We start from the raw sequence: 1,795 nt of genomic DNA, 5'->3' as shown, positions 1-1,795 counted from the left end.
ATTATAATTTTATCGAAACAGCATTAAAGTCCCTGAAAACACTCCTTAAAAGCAGATCGAAACCTACCACGCTGTCCTCTAAAACAGAAGGCTCCAGCATCAGGCTTGCATTGTGTATGTTAGCTGTGGTGTTAAGGCAGTAACAACAGGAAAATTCCCAAATGTAGGATAGGCTTTCTTTTACTAATTTTCTCTAGGACAAAATGGGTCAACTCCACCTGCAAGCTGAAAGTCTGATATTTACTTCTAGATGAAAGCAGTGGCCCCTTACCCCAAACTCAGCCAACATGGACAAGTGAACTTTTGGCCACAGAGGTTGAGGACCCAGGGAGGGCTGCTCTGAGAGATCCACTCTGCGACTTATGGGTAGCCCAAGGCAATGCTCATGCTGGATAACTCTAATTCTCAAAGATTATGAGGCCAGTTTGGCATTTGGGGGCATTAAGAACCCCAAACCTCATTCAACTTTTTAATCAACTTATTCTTGCAGAATATCTAGCCAGGAGATCATCTGCACGGGACCAAAGTAGAATCTCCAGGCAACTAGGACCTGGCCTGCTATCTCTACTATTCCAGAACTGAAAGTAGGAAGAGGAGGATGAGGTAGGAGTACTACACCTTTCTTCTTTTACATTTTTCCCTATATCTCCAATTTTATTAAAAGGACCTACATAATGAAAACAGGCTCATATACTGGGTAATGAACCAACAAAGCTCACTCTGGAAGTTCTGTGAAAAATGTCAGAAACTGGTGATTAAAATCAAAGATCTCCCTGGGCTGATAATGAGCAAAGACATTTTTATTGAAAGCAGATAGCACAGCCAGAGAGTTGTGCAGTCTAAACTCTTCTAGCACTGGCATCACTTTAGCCAACCCTACACACCTCTGCAAAACTGTCTTGTAAAGAACCAAAGTAGGCGAGAGACAGTTTTGATAAACAAAAACACACCAAATGTGTCTTCACTTGGAGTAAAGTGAACCACTGTAATGTGGGCATCTGCCCTGGAAGCAGTAACTCTCTGAGTTTTTGCTAAGGAAGGCTCTGTACCCAAGAGTATGGCAGCTAATGGGTCCCCCAAGCACCAAGCTTATAGTAGTGCCCCACAGATACTTGCTGAATGAAAACATAAGTAAGCATTACACTTGAAAGGTAGTCCTAACTCAGGAAGTTAAGAGCTATGGGTTCTAGTTCCAGGAATGTCAAAAAAGAACTGGGCAAGGACCTATGACCATCCCTCCCTGGGCCTCTGGGTCCTCAGTGAAACAAAGGGCTTCAGCTATGCAGTCTCTGGGGTCCCTCCAAGTTCACGATGTTATAATTCTCTGATGTGTTTAATTAAGAGTTATTTTCCCAAGAAACTGTGGAATCAAGGATGACATCATTTCAATTTAATGAGAGAGTCTGTCCATCTCCCCTAATTATCAAAAGAATTTAGCAATCCTGAAAACCTTGCTCTGTCTGCTCCTTGCACTCTGCCCCAAAGAAGTGCAGAGCTGAACAGAGCCACTGCTGCATCTTCAGGCCAAAAGTTGCTCAAAATAGCCTCTGGCTGGCTGATATTTTTCATTCAGAAGGAGGGTTTTGTGGGCCCCTGATGTGAACAGAACTCAAGAGGGAGCCGATGACTAGCAAGGCAGCAGGAGAGCAGGGGGTCATAGAAGTTAAGAAATCCTAGGGGCATTTCATTGCACATGCTCTCAAAACACCCGTTCTCATGACTGTTTCTTCTTAGTTTGCTCTATTGCAAAGACTACTACTTCTCTCTGGTTTCAAACAGGTTAGGGCAATTTTAA

At 43.3% G+C, this 1,795-nt stretch overlaps 1 protein-coding gene across 1 annotated transcript in view; it reads right to left on the bottom strand.

Moving 5' to 3' along the window:
- The window catches only part of FBN1 (fibrillin 1), a 252,128-nt gene that overhangs the window by 11,423 nt on the left and 238,910 nt on the right, over nt 1-1,795 (bottom strand). The gene's annotated exons all lie outside the window — the stretch shown is intronic.

Source organism: Galeopterus variegatus, unplaced genomic scaffold, assembly GCF_000696425.1.
Source record: "Galeopterus variegatus unplaced genomic scaffold, G_variegatus-3.0.2 Scaffold429, whole genome shotgun sequence".
Classification (NCBI taxonomy): domain Eukaryota; kingdom Metazoa; phylum Chordata; class Mammalia; order Dermoptera; family Cynocephalidae; genus Galeopterus; species Galeopterus variegatus.
Note: the sequence above shows the minus strand (reverse complement) of the source record. Positions and strands in the feature narration are given on the sequence as shown.